Source organism: Canis aureus, chromosome 36 (assembly GCF_053574225.1).
Source record: "Canis aureus isolate CA01 chromosome 36, VMU_Caureus_v.1.0, whole genome shotgun sequence".
NCBI classification, from domain to species: Eukaryota; Metazoa; Chordata; class Mammalia; order Carnivora; family Canidae; genus Canis; species Canis aureus.
This window is the reverse complement of record NC_135646.1, coordinates 2,018,033-2,037,255: the sequence shown is the minus strand read 5'-3', so window position 1 is coordinate 2,037,255 and position 19,223 is coordinate 2,018,033. Positions and strand designations below refer to the sequence as shown.

Below are 19,223 nucleotides of genomic sequence, written 5' to 3'. Positions count from 1 at the left end.
TTTTCAGCAAAAGCGGGTATTTTCCTAAGAGTTTTTGGAAGTAAAAGTGTTTCCAGAAAAAGGCTGATATTTGGTTCTGACTAACTAGACTACAAGTAGTAATATTTGTCTTTTTATGATTGTTTTGACAGGTATTGAAACAAAAGGAGCATATCTTGAAGGCACTAGTACCTCCTACCATTGTCAACTGGTAAAATGTTTATTTATTTATTTTTTAACAACAAAAGACTTCTGTTAAGCATAAAATGTATTAAGTTAAAATTAAGTGTGTCTAAATTGTCAAGAGATTTTAAAAAATTCTTTCCATTTTGTGATTGTAGAATTATGAAAGTTAGGAGAAGGTAGCTTTCCTAGTAATTTTAATTCAGTACAAACCCATTGGAACAGTATCACTGATCTTCCTTTACTCAAATTGAATTTCATATCTATGTGAGAGTTTGAACTCAGTAACATCTCTATTTTATGGAGTTTAGCGCTAATACTACTACCATTTCATTATGTGCTGGTCATTTTAAATTTGTGTTAGTGTTATTTTAAATTCCTAACTGGACATTTTAACAGAAGTTGTAGGTTCTAGGCCAGGAAAACAGCAGTGGGCTTTTTTGTTAACTTGCAGCAAGTTCTGCATGTTACTCATAGTTGTTGTGGGGTGGAGTGTGGGAGTGTGGTAAGATTCATTCTTCCCTTACTGTGGCTTCTGGGGTGAATTAGTTTCTTGAAATTTTGGGGCAAGAACTTGAGGATCAAGTGAATTGAAACTTTGTAGCATCTGAGAAGTATAAGTAAAATTGGATAGAACTGTTATAAGGAATAGTCCATGTTGGTAAAATGCTTTGGGAATATAAAAGCAGTAAACATTTTTGTCAGTTAGAATCATGAATGTTGACATTTATGTTCTGTTTTAGAAGATGATATTTCAAAATCTTTGCACCCCCCCACAAAAGTCTTTGCCCACATCAAATTTATTATTCTTTGTTTTCTATGGATTTTAAAAAGAATGCAAATGCATATTATATTTATTGTTAAAAACTAAACAGTATAGAATTCATAAGTAAAAGGGTAACTTCATTGTTTCCATGATTCTACTGGGAGGGAACTATACCTTCCCAGTTTGGAATGTGTCCTTTTGACCTTTTTTTTAATGTGCATTTCCAAGATGACCATCTCGTAATGAAGCAGGTGTGATGGGAAGAGGAATATTCTTTGCCCCTTGATGTGCTTTCACTTTGTTTTAGATATTTCTTTGCCTACATTTTCTTGAGTCATGTACTTGGCCACATGAGGAGTGCTTTGAAATTACTAAGTAAATACATTAGAACACAGTACTTTCTCTATAAATTTCTTTTGGTGGGTAGTGGGATTTGGAAACTCCAAACATTGAATTTCTAGCTAAGAATTTAGATTTATAAATAAAAATTGAAATTGCAAAGATAATTTACTATGTAGGCTAGCTTAGTTGGTAGAGCATGCGACTCTCAATCTCTGGGTTGTGAGTTCAGACCCCACATTGGGCATGGAGCCTACTTAAAACAACTAATTTACTATGTATTAAACAATGGGTATTAAATAGTAAGGTGTTTATATACATGACTGCAGCTAGTATTGCCTTTGTAGAGGCGTGGCTGGTTTGGGGTAGACAGGGAAGTGATTTTGGAGTTTTAGTACATCTACTTAGGGGGTAGGGAAGTGGTGCATGGGAAACAAGGGCTATGGCAAAGTGACTAAAGTAACTTTGTCTTTCATCATTTTGCTTAGACTGGATCAGGTACCCAAAAAGGAAGAGGACATTTGTCACTGTATACAGGTGCAGTATATTGTGAAGTAAAGGGAATCTCAGACCGTTTGAGGAACCCAGGGTCTTGTTTTCTAAATTATAAGAACCCTGCCATGTCACATGTAGGATCTGTGCATCTTCACAAGGCCTATGACTTCAGAAATGATGGAAGAATTGAACTGATTTGCATGTGGACAAGTCCTTTGTGTGATAAAGTGTTGTGAACACCGTAAAAAATATGGAGAAGCAGATTTTGATTAGTTTTATATTAATGCTGATGGTGTTAGTAGTCCATCGAGAAGGAGCGTGTAGTATTTAAAGGAGAACATTAACAGAATTGTACATGAAAAAATGTAGATCCAGTACCATAGGTATTGTCTGGTGTCTTAACTCTTACAGATGCACAGCTGTCTGTTATTCTTATGTTTTTCTTGGTGTTCAGTTATATTGATTTTAAAAAGTATGTTCTGTCTGATTCTGATGATTTATATTTAAATGTTTCCTAGAGTGGACAAGTTCTGATGGCCCTCGGGACTTCATCAGTTATCTTGATGATCCAGTGTTCCATATTCAGATGGTAGCAGAAAGGGTTATCTGTGCATATAGCCATGCAGTGAAGAGATTATTCAGAGTATTGCCATTTGTATGTGAACGTGATCTAGAGTTGAAGTTTGGAAGGGATGGGGACAGCAGCAGGTTTGCTGTTTTTTGGAATAACAGGAAAAGATTTCCTAGAGTTCAGCCAAATATTTCTCATAGCTGTTGAAGATAGATTCCTTTTTCTTGTGCCTTCTGTTTTTAAGACACAGTCTAGGTTTTAAGCACTTAATGGAAAAGCAGCAGAGGCCAGAAAGCTAGGCATGCTGGAGAATGGAAGAGAGGGAAGATCATATCTTCATAGCTTTATTTTTGAAACCTCTTGTTTCAGAAAAGCTTTATTAGTGGTAAAATAGTTTATTGGAAAGAGAAAATTTATGTAAGGAATTAAAAAAAATAGAATATGATTATATGGATAAAGTGAAATATAGTAAAAGACTTAAGTTTTGACTAAAGGAAGTATTGCATATTTAAACCTTATTCTTAACTATTTAATGTTTAATCAAATAATTAAGTTGATATACTGTTGGTTGTGATGCAGGTTATTTATCTTGTAGTTACATACTTCTACAACATACTTACAAGTTCTTACTATATATTATATTCTGCTTTTCTTAAGGTTTTTTTTTTTTTTTTTTTTTTTTCTTGAGAGAGAGAGATAGAGATAGGAGAGGACAAGGGTGAGAGACAGAATCTTTTTTTTTTTTTTCCCCCACCTGAGAGACAGAATCTTAAGCAGGCTTCATGCCCAGCGCAGAGTCTGACCTGGGGCTTGATCTCACAACTCCTGAGATTATGACCTGAGCTGAAATCAAGGGGTGGAAGCTTAACCAGCTGAGCCACCCGGGTGCCCCTTAAGTTTGTTTTTAACTGATATGCAAGATACAGATAAAGGGCTTTTGGGGTGAGGAGGGATATTGAGGAAAAGATAAGGAAATATCTCAGAAATCTTACTAAATGAACAATTTACAAATTCTTTTTTTTTTTTTTTTTAAGATTTTATTTATTTATTCATGACAGACACAGAGAGAGAGAGGCAGAGACACAGGCAGAGACACAGGCAGAGGGAGAAACAGGCTCCCTGCAGGGTCTCCAGGATCACGCCCTGGGCTGAAGGTGGCGCCAAACCGCTCGGCCATTGGGGTTACCCACAATTTACAAATTCTTAAAATTGAAAGGTATAGATTTAGATTGGATAGATTTAGATGGTGTAAACTAAAATTATCATAAAAATCTTAATTTTGACACATTAATCTCTTTACATTCTCAAAGGCTAAATTTACCTGAATTCTCTCTTCTCAAACATGTTTTATTTTGCTCATTTTAATCACGTTACTTTTGCTGTCGTGTTTCATATGTTTGCAACTATTTAGCTTCTGGCCTTTGAATTTTCTTTAATTTTATTTTCTATTTTTACTGTAGGGAAGAAAATAGTTAAGTTCAAAAGTGAAATTGTTAGTTGAACCAACATCTGATCCACTCTTAGGTTTAGGTTCATGTAATACTAAATAAAGTACTTACCTGGATTGAGTTGAAATTACTAAGACGCTCAAGTATCAGCCAGCCAGGCTGATGTCCTTATGTAATTAAACAGTTCCTGGTCTCCTGAAGTATTTATATAGGTGGCTCTCATTAAGCATTTTGGAGATAATTGGAATAAGTAAAGAATTAGTACTGCAGGGGTAAATAGTCCTGTTCAGTATTATTATAATACAATCAGGGCATTTAATTCTTGGCTGGTTAGTACACACTGAATTTGTCAAAACCGTGCTATGAAGTAGGGCTCCTAGGTTTGGTTTCCCTGCCCTGCCGTTTGGATAATATGATGACTAAACATGCCATTCCCGCCATTTCCCTCCAATGGATTAACCTTAAACAAAATTCTAGGATAAGACTGCACTTCTTTATAGAGAATTTCATGTCACTTCTTTTGGATATGATAAGACGAGGGGAGTTATGTGACTTGGAAGGTGAGTAGAAAGGAGCATAGGAATAGGTTTTCCCTTAGATGAGGAAGTTGACGCAAAATGATTCAGAACCCTGAGCCTGTGTATGTGTGTGTGAGTTGTCTGAGGGGGAGTGTTTGGGGATCTACCACACGATAGGGTTGATGAATGGACAACAGAGCCACCTCTGGGGACTCCCCCTGTGTGTCACTGGGTCTTGGCATGCGGTTATGAATGATAGACACAAGACTGTAAAAACCCTGAGAGGGAATTTTGTTGAGGTTCATCTTTAGTGGTATGGAGGCCAGGTGAAATTGAGTTGGTTACACAGAGTGGGTCCCAAATTACATTCCATGTGTATTCTTTACCTTTGGGATTGGAGTGGGGTCCACAGAGTGGGATCCAATAGTTCCATGTCATAAAATCCAAGGATATTTAAACTTTAGCATGGAGTACAAGCCATGAGAAAAAAAAAATCTTCATATATGTATTTTCTTAAAAATAAATTTGTCATCATCTAACGGAAGCTCCTGGAGAGGAGAAATCACCTAAATTGGCTGGTGAACTAGAGATGCTTATACGAGATGTGTTAAGTATCCTTATTCTCTTTACTTATTTTATAAGGAATTTTATGGATGGAGCTATGATTTTAGCTGCTTCTAACATTTAGAATCTTAAATGTGTGAAACCTGAAATGATAGTAATCCACAGCGGAGGCTGGAGTGCTTCTGGTGAGGCAAACATACCAGCCCTTCACAGGTGCTAGCTGCTGAATCCTAGTGGTCTTTGCATTTTACAGGTGAGGACACAGAGGCTTTGGAAAGTAAGTGACATTTTATTAAGTAGTATTGCTAAGTGTCAGACTCCCTCTTTTTGGTTCCAGGGCTTGGGCTCTCAGTAAGCATGCAGGTGACTTCAGCATCTTCAGTATCAGTGGGGGTATAAATAGGAAATAGTTATGGTGAAAGTAAAATATTGGTTTACATAGTTTGGCATTAATGAATTTCAAGTGCTACGAAAACATGCATTGTATTTTGTGGTTTATGTAGGGTGTTTCCACCTACTTTCTTCATTCATAAAGGGACTTTTGTGAGGTATTAATTATTATCACTCCAGTTCTACAGTGAACCTGAAGCTCTGGAATGTTACAGGACTTGTCCCCTTTTACACAATGAATAAACGCGAAGGCCAGCATCAGACTGAGAGCTTATTGCCATAGTTCTAAAAGGAGCAAGTCTATTGAACATTTTTTATATGCAGTCAAACCAGTGTTGCAAGTTAATAGTACCCTCAGTAGATGATGTAAAGTATGTAAATAAAACCAAGTACCCATCTGCTTTGAAACTTTGCATAAACAGTACTTTGTACCCAAACCAACTAGACTGATAACTAGCATTTATGATGCCTTTGCATTTTTCCAGAATCCTTTATTATTTGCTGCATTCCATTTTATCCTCACTTTAAATTTTGTGCATGAGATAAATGAGGACAGATGGGAAAATAAGATACAGAAAAGTTGTTTCATAAACAAAAGACCAAAATTAAGTAGTGGTAGAATCCAGGCTACAATTTGTGGGCTTATTCCATGAGAGGGTGAATTGTAGGGAGAGCAGCTTACTCAGGTTTGTCTAAAACTTTCCTGCTATTAGAATTGAAAGTCCTGAGTCTGGGGAAACCCCAGAGCGAGGCACCCCAGAGTGGTTGGTCGTCCTAATGAATTGTCCTACTTTGTGGCAGACTGGGGATGGGACTAGGGTTGCCATATGAAACGTAAGCGCTCTGTTAAATCTGAATTTTGGGTAAAAATTGAATAATTCTTTTACTTCATGTTCCAGACATTGCATGGGACATATGTATACTAAAATTTGTTCATTGTTATTCTGAAATTTAAATTTAACTGGGTACCTTCTGTTTTTTATCAAGCCTGGCTGCACCAAAGTAAGAGTGAAGGGAAATTCTCATGATAGAAAGATCACGTAGCTGCTTTTTTGTGTAGACTTTAGGCTTTATACATTTATCTGCTTAATCTAGCAGTACTTGACTCTTACTGTTTGAGTTATGTAGATTGAGACACAAGAGGTGAGGATGAATATATGAAGCCATATTTTGCTCAGTGCATTAAAACTGGTATGTGTGTGTGCGTGTGTGTGTGTGTGTGTGTGTGTGTGTGTGTATGTGTTGGTTGGTTTGAAGCAAATTTACTTGGCAGGAAATTTAACCCAGACAGAGGCGAGCCATTTCTATGTTTGTTGGATCAGTCTGTTAAGCACTGGCATATACTCACAGGCCGTCCATATTGTCTTTTGATGATATTTTAAGTATTTTTTGCTGTGAAGATTGTGTATTCACGTGATTGAAAATGAAAAGGAGGGCAGCCCCGGTGGCGCAGCGGTTTAGCGCCGCCTGCAGCCTGGGGTGTGATCCTGGAGTCCCGGGATCGAGTCCCGTGTCGGGCTTCCTGCATAGAGCCTGCTTCTCTCTCTGCCTGTGTCTCTGCCTCTCTCTTGCTCTCTCTGAATGAATAAGTAAATAAATCTTTAAAAAAAAAAAAAGAAAGAAAATGAAAAGGAAGTAGATTTTCCTTATTCCCTTCTTGTACCTGTTCATTTGACTGCTATGAAGACAGTCTGATCTGGTTAGAAAGTGTTAGAATTTTGGAAGAGGACCTTAGAAATCTTCCTGAGTGTGTGTGTGTGTGTGTGTGTGTGTGTTTAAAGATTTTATTTATTCATGAGAGACACAGAGAGAGAGAGACACAGACATGGGCAGAGGGAGAAGCAGGCTCCCTGTGGGGGAGCCCAATGCGGGACTCGATCCCAGGACCCAGGATCACGCCCTGAGCCAAAGGCAAATGCTCAAACTGCTGAGCCACCCAGGCGCCCTGCCTCTTGAGTGTTTTTTGCTTGTCTTTTTAAGAAGCATAAGAACTCTTGCTCTACTTCCCAGCCCCAGGCCCCTCTCCCATCAAGGAAGAGTGCCTTGTATAGAAGATAATGGATAGAAAGGGATTCTTTGGTCATTTACTTTTTCAGTGTTTGATACTTGTCCGTACTCCAAAATTGATTTGGGAGCCCTTGGCATCAGTATAGTTTAGCTCCCCCTTTTAATATTTTATTTATTTATTTGATGGATAGCACAAGCAGAGGGAGTGGGGGAGAGAGGAAGAAGCAGACTCCCCGATGAGCAGGGAACCGAATGCGAGGTGAGTCTTGATCCCAGGACCCCTAGATCAAGACTGGAGCTGAAGGCAGATGCCCAACCAACTGGGCCACCCAGGCACTTCAGTTTAATCTTAAAATAGATTTACTTGAATTCCATCAACATTAATGAGGAGAAAATACAATTTATGGATTTAGACAGGATCTCATAGTATCTATTGGCAAAGCTGAGACTAGTGTAAGTGTATATTTGCACATGTTTATGCGTGTTTAAAACCTTTTCTGAAGGAGAGAGGGAAACAAGCCATAAGTGGCTCTTAAAAATAAAGAACAAACTGAGGGATGGAGGGAGATGGGCAGGGATGGGCCAGATGGGTGCTGGGCATTCAGGAGGGCACTTGTGATGGCACTGGGTGTTGTACGTAAGTGCTGAATCACTGAATTCACCTCCTGAGACCAGTACTACATTGTATTTTAACTCACGACAACAATTTAGGAAACCCCCTCCCACCATCACCAAAACCCCTTGTTCTGTATCAAGCTAAGAAACATATAAATTACCTTTCTTAGTTTTCTGTTTGATTTTCTTCAAGACTCCACCCTTTTGGTCAGCCCCGGTGGCTCTTGGTTTAGCGCCGCCTTTAGCCCAGGGCGTGATCCTGGAGACCAGGGATTGAGCCCCACGTCGGGCTCCCTGCATGGAGCATGCTTCTCCCTCTGCCTGTGTCTCTGCTTTTCTCTCTCTGTCTCTCTCATGAACAAATAAATAAGATAAAAAAAAAAAAAAAGACTCAACCCTTTTTTGGAAAGAACATCTGGTTTGGACACTAGAGAAGGAAAGCAGGATGAAAGAAATTTAAAAAAATGTGTCTCGATCGGCATTAGGGAAGTCAGGGGAGTGTATTTGTGGTTCAAAGAGAATATTCGAGCCCTACTGTTATTTCAACTATTATAATAAAAGGATTGAAAAAGTTTAAAAATTACAGTGAATAACTGAAAGTTATGTAAAGTGAGTTGGCACTGTTCAGCTGCTTTTCAATTTTTAATGTAAATATGATTCTGGCAAAGACTTGCTGAGCTTCCCTCTTCCCGCCCTCCCTCCTTCCTTCCTTCCCTCCCTCTTTCTCCCCTTCCCCCCCTTCCTTCCTTCTCTTTCCTTCCTCCCTCCCAGTACGTCTTCAGGGCCAAAATTTCATTTCCTGTGGTTAGAATAAACACAAGCTCAGTCAGTTTTCTTAAAAAGAAAAGGGCATAACTATTATTTCCTCATAAAATTTCTTAGTTGTGAATTTGGAAGTTAATCTAATTCCGATGATAATAATGACTCAAGCCTCTGATAATGCTTTTAGTAGACTTTCCAGTATAGAATTTTATAACCATTTTATTTGTTGTATTAGGGAAGTACTTGTATGGGTAAGTGGCATTGATTTTCAGCCATACAATCTAATAAATTCGTAGAGCTGTAACAACTGTGGGGTCAGAGTTGAAATTTTCAGAGTTGCTAAGCACTGTGTTAATATTTGGAGTTTTAGGAAGGAGAAGTTCTTTGTGTTTCCGTCAGTAAAGAGTGAGAACCACCATATTGTGTAGTGCTGAGGCAACTAAAAAGCTTTATGTTGATATTTGTAAGAAGTAGGAAAAACTCTGATGGTGGAATCTGCCTTTAAAAAATTTTTAGTTTAATTTTTTTATTTTTTGGCAGGAAATTTAGTGAATGTTTTAAAACCATTCTCCTGAGCCAGCTATGTATTCATATAATTTCTATTATGGTTTTACTCGTGGGGAGCGGAGAAGTGAGCATCTTCATCAGAGCCAGGGTCCCGCCTCCAGAGAAGCTTTGTCCTGAGAGCCAATTCTGGTTGCATTTCTCATTACAACTCATTAGGGCCCTGTCTGGGAAGGACATTTTTTTTTTTTTTAATTTTTATTTATTTATGATAGGCACATAGTGAGAGAGAGAGGCAGAGACACAGGCAGAGGGAGAAGCAGGCTCCATGCACCAGGAGCCCGACGTGGGATTCGATCCCGGGTCTCCAGGATCGCGCCCTGGGCCAAAGGCAGGTGCTAAACCGCTGCGCCACCCAGGGATCCCTAGGACATCTTTCTTTTTGCCTTTCTTGACCCAGTTTCAAGTAATTTAGATAATGTTTCAAGGAGTTTTTGATTTCTGTAGAATGTGACTTTTGGGAAGGAGTGTCTCCAAAGTAGTGAAGGACTTTTTTCCCCCCTTTTTGTTTTTTTTTAACGATAAAGTATTAACCCTGGAGTTTAGGGAGTGTGGAGAAATTAAAAATCTTGGGTGGCAGTGACGAAAACATGAAGGTTAACATCCCACCTCATCTGTTAGCTGTAAGTGTCTTTGAGCACCATCTGTTTGAAATGGTTTTTTTTTTTTTTGTAACACAGAGATGATATAAAGCTCCCTACGCAGTGCTTGTATTATTGGTACTCCAGATTGCTCCCCATTTACTGCAAGCTTGGTAAAAACTTCCAGGCACATCTCACCTAGCAAATACTGATTCCTTGATGCCCATCCTTCTGCAGTCCACTTATTCGTACTTCCTCAGAGATAAGATGCTAAACTCTATTTTTCCCAGATATGAATAGTGTTGATGTGTGTTTGGGTGTTGTAGCTGTAAGGAACACATAGGAAATAAGAATCTGAGGGTAGGGGCACCTGGGTGGCTCAGCGGTTGAGCATCTGTCTTCGGCTCAGGCCGTGACCCCAGGGTCCCGGGATCGAGTCCCACATAGGGCTCCCTGCATGGAGCCTGCTTCTCCCTCTGCCTGTGTCTCTGCCTCTCTCTGTGTATCTCTCATGAATAAATAAATAAAATCTTAAAAAAAAAAAAAAAAGATTCCAGGAGTATCGTCTTTTCTCCCAGCAGATTTGCAGAAGAGTTTCCAAGTGATGGGCTCTGCCCTGTTCTGAAAGGAGAGGTTTACAGGTGGCAATTTGGATGGGGTGGGAGTGGGAGGGGCAGCAGGACCTGCTTTTGTAGCCAGGTAATGGGATAATGTAGTGTGTCTGCTGGCCTCCCTCCTGTGAGCGTTGCAGAGGTCTCCAGGCCTGAGCTAAACTGGATTTCCATCGTTGAGTCCTCCAGCTCGGGGAAGTGAGTGGATGGAGATACTGCTGTGTTGTATCTCTCCTGAGCCTGTGAGGTTCTTGGAGTTGTTTAGACGGCTGCAACTAGATCTAAGCAGATAAAACCATTTATTAATATGAACGGGATGCCTGTGGCCACCTGCTGGTCTCCCGCTCCCCTACAATACAGGCATTTATAGTTGGTTTTTTTTTTTAATAGTTTTTTTTTTTCCCTGTTACTAAAATATACATGTCTATGGAAGCTTTTTATATGATTTGTATTGTACCTTTTTTTTTTTTTTTACGTGGGAGTTAGTATAGTTAATATTTACTATAGTTAATATAGTTAAATATTTAAATGAAGCTATAATGGATCAAAGTACATTAATTTTCCACCATGAAGAATATAGTAATTTCCATCTTTACTATACTCTCAGAACTGCTAATTAAAACAAGTTTAAACATTAAAAGAAAATGACCCATCACTATTTACACAATGACGGATGAGCAGATATAATCTCTATGATAATACTCCTTTGTTTTTTCCTTATTTTCATTTTTAAAAAAGATTTTTATTATTTGAGAGAGAAAATGAGCAGTGGGGAGGGGCCGGGGGGGGGGGATAGAGAGAGAAAAGCAGACTCCTGTGGAGCGGGGAGCCCAACCAGGGGCTCGATCCCTAGACCTGGACCCAGAGATCTGACCTGAGCCGAAGGCAGACACTTAACCAACTGAGTCTCCAGGAACCCAATAATACTCCTTTAGTAACCATCAAAAACATAAAATTTTATCTTAACATCAGAATTTCATGTATCCCTTAAGTGTACTAATTGAGGGTGATTTGTAGGTGGGCCTTAATCTGAATTACTTTACACAAAGTTAATTTCTTAACCTGAACTCCTGCCCTCAGTTTTCTGACGATTACACAAAATCCTGTCTGCCCTTCCTCCTCCTCCTCATACCCAGGTCTCCTGTGTTCTTCCTCTTAAGTAGTAGAGGCCATTCAGGGAAAGATTTTCCTTAAACTTGGTCATTATGGTTTAAAACACCTTATTAAAATGATGCAAGATGTAAATAACGTCTTTTGACGTAACACAATGGACCATTTACATAGAATTTCAAAAACACATTTCAAGTGTTTGAATCTTGCTAGTTAAAATCACATAATTTCACATTTGAGATTATATTTGCTCATCAGTCATTGTGTAAATAGGTCATTTTCTTTTAATGTTTAAACTTGTTTTAATTAGCAGTTCTGAGAGTATAGTAAAGATGGAAATTACTATATTCTTCATGGTGGAAAATTAATGTACTTCGACCCATTATAGCTTCATTTAAATATTTAGAAATAATTGCTTAAAAACCTTGTCTTGTCCATATTGTTGTCAGACATAAAATCACGCAGGCCTGTCTCTCTCTCTCTCTCTTTTTTTTTTTTTTTGAAAAAGAATTAGCAAGGTACATGGGAGTCTCCCCAGGTAATTGCATGTACGTATAACTAGTTTTTAATGGTTGCCTTATTGTCCATAATGTGGATGTGTATATTCTTCAGCTGTTCTTTGATTGATTTAGATTGTTTTGTTTTTAGTTGTTAAAAGAATATTTTCCAAGGACAGTTTACTGAGGTAGTAGGTTTATTCAGAGCTTCATTAATCAGGCAGTGTCCAATCTAGTGGATAGAAAGGAACCCCGAAGAGCTCTCAAAGGCGAGGTTTTTATAGATCAGAGTGAGGAGGGATGAGGGAGTTAGACTGGGCATTTGCTTATTGGTAAAAGCAGGGCTCCTTTCCTTAGATGGAGCAAAGGGCTGACTTGGAGTCCGTGCAGGTAACTTCTGCTCAGCGGGCAAGCGCCGATTGGTTGCCCTGGATCTTCCTTTTCTCTGTGAACTATGGAAATTTCAGTTTTGGTTTGCCCACTGGAGGCTTGGTATGAGTGACTGCACCTTGGACATAATCTGGTTACTTTTAACAGTTTTTTTGCCTCTGAAACAGTACTGGCATGTCCTCCAAGCTTGGCCTTTAGATTGTACTGCTTACTCTCCCTTCCTGGTGCAGTCATCTGTCTACTATTCCTGACATATTTGAACATCAGGCTTCCTGTGACTCTGCTTCTGTCCTGTCAAGATTCTTACTGGCTTCAGTATCTTTCCGATACTGTGGTCTTTGCATTTCTCACCTCCTGTCCTTAGATGATCCCATACCCCAGTCTGCCTTTGCCACCCCTCTCCCCAAGGTTACAACCTGGGCCTCTCTGTGAACAGTGACGGCCTGCCTTCTGCGGGAAGAGCTCCAAGCATCCTACTCAGACCACCGCCTCCTGCGGTTCATTTTACTCCCTTTGTACCTCAGCTCCAACAGTTCTATCACCAGACCCAGGATCTGATGTCCTGGCCTGTCTTTTTCACAAACCCTTCCCCTCCGTATGGGCCTAAATCTCCCTGATGAGTCATGGAAATAGTCTCCGTTCCCTCGTCTTCCTCCCCTCCCCTGTGTTTTGTTCAGGGACTTGTCAGGTAAAACCCTCTCCTTGGTTAATCTGCTCCCTGCCTGGTTCACCTTTGCGCTCCACCGGTTGGTTGAACTTGGCTGGGAACCAGCTTGATGGGTCTCCCGCTACATCCAGGACTCAGAGTTCAGGTGGCCTGGGAGCTGTCGCCTACTCCAGTTATCTTCCTGTACTCTTAGGTGCTGATACTTCTACTTTTAAAGATTTTGAGAGCGAGTGAGCACAGGCACAAGCAGGGAGGGGAGAGGCACAGGGAGAGGCAGACCTCCCTGAGCTGGAGCCTCCGCTGTGGGGCTCAGTCCCAGGACCCAGGATCATGAGCAGAAGCTTCCCCGACTGAGCCCCCCAGGAGCCCCGGGACAGGCATCTTCTCAGCCCTCTCCACCCCACTGCCCCCCAGTATTGTTTGTTCCCTTTAACTTCCGCATGTGTGTCTAGCTGTTCCTACCTCATGATGTTTAGTTGTTGGTCCGTGGTCTGTTTTTTTTTATTTTATTTTTTTATTTTTATTTATTTTTCGTGGTCTGTTTTATGTTTTGTTCATGACTCTGACTCTAATCTGGAAGAGTGAGTGGTATGCATCCTGTCTGTGTTCAGTACGTGTTTGAGAAATAAACAAATGATTGAGTCTTTAATTCATACGCACTTAACACGCGCTCGCTTTTCTGTAGAATAGAGCTCCGGGTGTGGGACTGCCAAGGGTTTGTGTGTGTCTTAAGTACTGCAAGGTTGCTTAGTGGACTCTGGATATTACAGTCTTGAAGTCGTTAGCACTGGAACTATTGGATGAAAATTAGTAAGGCTTCATTTTAATCTTAATTCTAAATTAAAGGAGAACATACTATTTGGATTAATGATTTGTGTTTTCTCATTTGTTTTCCTCTGTGTTGCTTGATTTTTTTTATTTTTGGATTTATAAGAGCTCTTTGTATATTTTGTCACTTATTTTTTTCCCTGAATCTTGTTTTCCTTTTGATTTTCAAACTGTTTCACCAGACAAATGTTAACTCTTTAAAATTTATGTTAGAAGAATAAATCTGTAAGAATTGGTAAGAAAATTTTGAAAAACGTGCATAAGTGGAAGTCTTACTAGATAGTTGAAATAGTTCTCAGTGTACATAAAATTTATATGGTTGTTGTTTAAAAAGGGGACTACATGTCAGAAGACTATTCTGTTTCAATACTCTCTAAGGTAATTCTGATATGATTGGTCCATGGGTCACAGTTGAGAAGCACTGCTATAAATCCGCTGTGTTTGGAGGTAGGGCAAAGCAGTAGACGGATCCAAGGAACAGACTATATAGAAACAGATCCAGTTGTGAACGAGGACTTACTATTGAAGATGACATTTTAGTAACTGAGAAAAGGGTGTTTATTTAAATTTTTTTAAAAAAATTTATTTATGATAGACACAGAGCGAGAGAGAGAGAGAGAGAGGCAGAGACACAGGCAGAGGGAGAAGCAGGCTCCATGCACCGGGAGCCCGATGTGGGATTCGATCCCGGGTCTCCAGGATCGCGCCCTGGGCCAAAAGCAGGTGCTAAACCACTGCGCCACCCAGGGGTCCCAAGGGTGTTTATTTAATAAGCACTTCAGGTAGTTCATCCAAAAGAAGTAGTTAGTTTTCTCCCTTAAACAATATATGAAAATAAACTCCCTATTGATTAAAGATCTACATGTAAAAATCATGCAAATACTAGAAAAAATTTAGGAGACCATTGGTTTAACCCTGGTATGGACGAGGCCTTCTTAAGATGGACTCGAAACCTTGAAGTCGTGAGGGAAACGATGAACAGATTTAATTGTTCAGGTTTTCTTTCTGAAAAGTGATAGTCACTGTAAGATGAGGCCACGTACTAGAGCACCGTGACTGCTTTCCTAGTTCTGTAGATTTTCCACAGCGCCTTCAGTAAATAGGATGCAGTTGGCCAGCGGTTTGTACTTGACCCTGTTTTAGAAAAGGATAGATTCTTTTGGAAGACTTTGAGAGAAATGAAACATCTTAATTGCATGTTGCTGGCACATGGAGGCTGCATTCGATGCCACGGAGCCTCCTTGGCTCTCTCGAACCTGCGGCCCTCTACGGATCTCCAGGTCTTCTGCTTTTATTGGTCTTGCCAGTGGGAGTTTCCTGCTCAGTCTAGGCTTTGGTTCTCTCCAAAGTTTTCTGTCCTTGAACTTGATCTTGGAGATTTCCTACATTCTCATCCTTCATCTGATTATGGCTCCAAAATGTGGGCTTCTAGCTCTGATCCCTCATAACCTTCACAGTTTATATATTTGGATGACTCACGAACATTGTAAACTCCTCATTTTCGAGCCTTGTGTTCGTCTCCTTCCCACCAGCTGTCCGACTGCTGACCAGCTGCTGCTTCCATGTCTGTCTCAGTCGAAGGCACCCACACCATTTTGCCTTCTTTTCACTGTAGCTCCTCTCATTTGTGGCTTTATTCTCTAGGAGCCGGGTTAGAAAGATTGCAGTCGCTGGGGAGGGCTCTAGAACAGCTGCTGCTGCCACCCTCTGGGCGGTCGGGAGCTGGGAATCCTAGCTGCTGGCTTCCCTCGCACCCCCTAGCCACCTTACTCCAAGGACTGAAGGGTTATCTCAACTTTCTCGTACCTGGTTGCCTCACCTCTGGTTTCTGCTGCCCTGAGCTGGTAGTTGTTTTCTAAAACACCGGAGTGCAGTGTGCACTCAAATGCAAATGAAGTTTCTGCTAGCAGTTTGACTGTAATGCTCTACCCTCCTCTCCTCACCTCCCCTGGTGACTCATTGGTCCCCAATGAACACCTGCTGCTTTGGGTGCTTGTTCAAAGTACATGATGTCATCCATGGAAAATTTCGTCCCCCCCCCCCACACCCCCTTTAGGTGGTACTACTCTGTCTCAATTACTATTACTCTGTACTAAGTCTTGGAATGGAGATGTAAGGGCCCTCCAACTTTGTTCTTTTTCAAGATTGTTTGGCTCTTCTGGCTACTTGGAATCTCCATGTACATTTTAGGATCAGCTTATAAAATTATGTATAAAAGCCAGTAGCCTTGGTGAGGATTGTGCTGAATCTGTACATCAGTTTGGAGAATGTTGTCATTCTAACAGTATTAAGTCTTACAGTCCATAAACAAAGATGTTTTCTATTTATTTAGGTCTTGAAATCTTTTAATAATGTTTTATGGTTTTCATAGTACAAACTTTACACCTCTTATATCTTATCCTAAGTATTATTTCTGATAGTGTTGTAAATACATTCATTTTAACTTAATTTTCTGATTATTGCTAGTATATAGAAATACAGTTGGAATTTTTTTTTTTTTTTTTTTAGTATTTGTCTTCCATCCTGCAACTTTTGCTGAACTGTTAGCTCTGTTTTTTACTAGATTCTTTGGGATTTTCTATACGGTCACCATCTTATACAATCATCTTCTGCAGATAAATTTTTTTTATTACAACGTTTTAAAATCAAAACACAGATACATGAAATTAAATTTCAGGGAGAGCACCTCATGAGGTAACATCATTTCTCCTGGGTTCATCTATTCTTTGCAGCTCTGATGTCTTGGAAGTAGTAGGATCATTTGTTTTCATGGTGCTGATTTCCTCTATAGAAACCTATGGTGCCTCCTCATACCCATAAGGGCACAAATCTAGGTTTCTCAGGCTCTTTTTTCCAAATTACTGCACACTATATCACCAAAGAACACACTGTGGAAATGTGAACAGCGCCTGGGGATTAGTTGGGAGTCTTGGCTTCTCACTAGCTGTGGATGGGCAAATTACAAGATAATCCTTAGCTTGTAGAATTGCAGAGTTGGGTTAAAAACATTTTTTTAAAAAAATTATTTTAAGTAACCTCTGTACCCAGCATGGGGCTTGAACCTACAACTCTGAGAATAAGAGTCTACTCAGTCTACTGACTGAGCCAGCCAGGCACCCCTGGACATTTAATTTTTTTTAAATGTCAATCTTATTTTCTATATTTTTTAAAAAGATTTTGAGAGAGAGAGAGAGAGAGCACGTGCTGGAGCATGAACAGGAGGGAGGGGCGGGGAAATGGAGGGGCAGAGGGAGAAGCAAATATGTTGAGACCTGGGGCTTGAGACAGGGGGCTCGGTCCCAGGACCCAGGGATCACAACCTGAGCCAAAGGTGGGCTCTCAACCCCTGAGCCCCCTGAGCGTCCCCATAGTATTTCTGAATGCCGATTTCCCCTCTTCCCATTTCCGTGGCTGCTTGTTGTATTGCTGGCTTGTCTGTTTGTTTAGTGACTTTCTAATTTGTTTAGTGACTTTCAGTTTCAATGCATCCTCCCCCCCATCCTTTGATGTCACTCCTCAGTGGGCACAGCCTTGGGAATGACTTCCATTGAAGTGTCCTCTTTAGGGGATGACAGCAGGGTTTGAGTAAGACTCTTTTTGTTTTGTTTTGTTTTGTTTTAAATATATTTTTTATTGGATTTTGATTTGCCAGCATATAGCATAACACCCAGTGCTCATCCCGTCAAGTGCTCCTGCCGCTCGCTGATGCTGCTGTGTTGAACAGCGCCCTGGGCCCTCAAGTGCCCCTCAGTGTCGTTCCCTTACATCAGGTGGCCTTTGTAGAGGTTGTTTGAGGCCAGTCTCTGAGCTCTCCAGGCTCTTCTTATGTTCTTTTCCCCTGATTCTGTTGAACTTCTATGTGGTCTGCTCCTGTTGTTGTTCTCGTGGAACCACCAGCCTCATTGTGATTGCTCATCACCAGTGTCTCCCTGGTTCTCCGCAGAGCCACTGGGCTTGGGCTTCCGTGTTCTGTATTCCAACTAGAGTCGGGCCGCTTAGGGACTGGGACTGCTCAGGGGCCCTCTGTTCTCACAGCCTGCTTTGGCCTGTGGGCCCAGGGCAGGAACGGCAGCTCACCCTCTGTTGTGGGACTGTGGGCCCGGCCTGTGACTGTCGCCACTGCTCATCTTTGTTCTGAGCTCCTCTCTCTGCATTGGCCTTATGAGCAGGCCAAGGCAGGGGCAGACCGGAGCCTCGTATTGTTGGCTTGCTGTAGCCACAGGACAGCTTCCTCACATTTATTTCTTGGCCACGTGTGCCTGGAATCGAATTTCTCTACTGTGGGGTTGGGGTAGAAGATGAGAATAGAAATAGAAATAGAAATCATAACCCTGGGTTTGGAGCTGGAAAGAATAAGGAGTAACTTGCTTCAGTTTTGTTTCTTCCAAAATGATACTAAACCCACCTGCCCCACAGATACTGTTTCCAGCCCGGAGTGCTCTGTTTCCCCGGGAGGGGCACCTGGCTCATTCCCTCTTCCTCGTAGGCCCTGCCCAGGTGTCTCCAGTGGGGAGCCCTGGTGGATGGCCTGTAAGCCCTGCCCGTTGGCTTTGGGTTCATGTCCTGGGTTTATCCTCCCTCTGGATGCCTTGACCCCTGGCGTGCACCTGCACATGTGCTGGCTTGCTCTCCCGGGGCTGTGTGGGTTCCACGAGAGGAGGCCCTGAGACCCGTCCCCTGGCGTGCACCTGCACATGTGCCGGCCTGCTCTCCCCGGGCCATGTGGTCCCCACGAGAGGAGGCCCTGAAACTGTTCACTCTTAAGAGTTCCTGTGCTTAGACCAGCATCTGGCGTGCAGTAGGTTGTCAGTAAATCTGATGAATGCAAAGTAGAAATGGGCAGTTTCCTGCCTTCTCACTTCACAGTTTAACTTGCCTAAGGTGAAAAATCTCACGAGGGGAAGTGAATTCTGTGTCGTTTGCCAACTCTGGTTCCTCACTGATGCCCAGAGTGAGATTGGAGCTCACTGGAAAGAATGCAGTGCTTCTGGAATGGAGGCCTCCGGGGCTGTGAGGGAGGGGGGCGGTGTCTGTGCAGAGCCCTTGCCATCCCTCAGGGCTGAACAGGAAATGGGTGCATTTTTGTCCTCCGTTCTGTTGTAGGCCCTTGGCTGGCTCCCTCTCACCACCGGGAAGGGTTTGTGGATGCTTGGGTTTAGGTTGGAAAAGCCACCTGTTTACAGAATGAGGTGGAAACTTCTCCGTGGTAATTTTTGTTGTGGATAGTTTTAAGAGACTCACTCGTACTGTATGTATCAGGAGTGGACTGGACATTGCTCGAGGCCATTACTAGCGGCTGCTCCTTGGGGGGAAAAATCTCTTTATTTGCCTATATAAT

At 41.3% G+C, this 19,223-nt stretch overlaps 1 protein-coding gene across 1 annotated transcript in view; it reads left to right on the top strand.

The window, feature by feature from the left end:
• ACSL3 (acyl-CoA synthetase long chain family member 3) overlaps positions 1 to 19,223 on the top strand; it is a 66,153-nt gene that overhangs the window by 18,843 nt on the left and 28,087 nt on the right. The window contains exon 2 of the mRNA XM_077885377.1: positions 132 to 190. The gene's annotated coding sequence lies outside the window, so the exon portion shown is untranslated. The remainder of the gene's footprint in view (positions 1 to 131; positions 191 to 19,223) is intronic.